The sequence below is a fragment of the Crocuta crocuta genome, unplaced genomic scaffold (genome assembly GCF_008692635.1).
Source record: "Crocuta crocuta isolate KB4526 unplaced genomic scaffold, BGI_CrCroc_1.0 scaffold682, whole genome shotgun sequence".
Taxonomy (NCBI): Eukaryota; Metazoa; Chordata; class Mammalia; order Carnivora; family Hyaenidae; genus Crocuta; species Crocuta crocuta.
In genome coordinates, this window is record NW_027533277.1 from 102,122 (window position 1) to 103,574 (window position 1,453).

The window sequence follows — 1,453 nt, forward strand, 5'->3', positions numbered from 1 at the left end:
GCCCTTTTTCCTCCCCCCGCCCCCCCCCCCCCCCCCCAGCAGCTGCCCCCTCTGTGCACGCACACGCGGGCGCTCACGGCTCACCTCGCCCTAACCCAGGGGGGCCCTCGCGTGATGAAATGGACTGAATCAATAAAAATGGCCTGTTCGGGCTTGACTCTGCCTTGTGAGTGTCTGGATACCTCTTCTGCCCATCTCTGACTTCCATGTGACTCCAGTCAGGATAGAAAGGGGAGGTATTTGAGGAAAGTAAGGGACCCAGCCCGTGGCTGGTGGTCCTCCTTCCTGGGCAGGAGAGCTTTAGTCATTGTGAGTGGTAGTGATGAGGCGAACAGGAGCAGCCCAGACCCATGGTGACGTTTCCCACAGCACCTTCCTGCCCGCCTTGGACACAGGTGCTCTGAGGAAGAGCCCACCCACACAGGCGTGCCCGCCCACAGCCCGCCAGGTGGCCCCGGCTAAGGCAGCTTGCTTTCACGCACACCAGCCGGGTCCCTTTCCACCCCCTCGCTGAGGCTACGGCCGTCTTCACTTGTGGACAGGCAGGCTTCCCGGCCGAGAAGAGAACACGCTGACTTGGAGATGTAGCAGAGGGGTGTGAAAATGTCCCCTGATGGCTCCGGGAGGGTAGAAAATAAAGGCCCCTAAAACCAAGAGTCGGCCCTGTTGCTATTTCTGGAAATCCTTTAAGAGCTGTTGGTTGTCTCGCTGTCACCATGGTGACGCGGCGCAGTGTCCTGAGGACGACACAGAGGACCTGGTGGTGGTCCTCTGCCACCTGCCCCACGCACACCTCACTCCTCTCCCCCTGCACCCCGGAGCCACTCGCTCGCAGGCTACTTTGCCCTCCTTTACCTGGAGTGACCTAGTACTCTGACTCCTACTTACCCTTAAAGCTTTAGCTCCAACGTTTCGCCCCAAGAAGCCTTCTCGGGAGCTTCCTTGCCCCGCACCCCCTGAGGTTGGCCCCCAGGCATCCTGAACTTTGCTACCATAGTGCCCTGTGCACACCTCCTTCATGACACGTGCCACGCTTGGTGCCCACTACCCCCTCACTTGTCTGACGTCTCCATTTGACACTCAGCTCCTTGATGACAAGGACATGTTTTATTACGGTGTGCCCGGAATACGGCATGGTACTTGGGTTCGGTGTAAATACACAATGAATGATCTTCGAATAAGTGAGTGCCTAAATGAGTGGACCCAAAGTCACTCAGTTCAGGAAAAGACATCACCATAAGGCCAGTCTGAAATAGCCACCTACTCTCTCACTCACCGGATGGTACACACAGTCTTCTCTCCGTGTTGCAACACCTGAGGTATTCAGATGTGTGTGTGCGCATACACAGCACACACACATACACGCACACGCATGCGTGCACATATATTTATATATATATGAGATAACAAAGACCTCTTAAAGGATTTCTAGAAATAGCAATAGGGATGATAC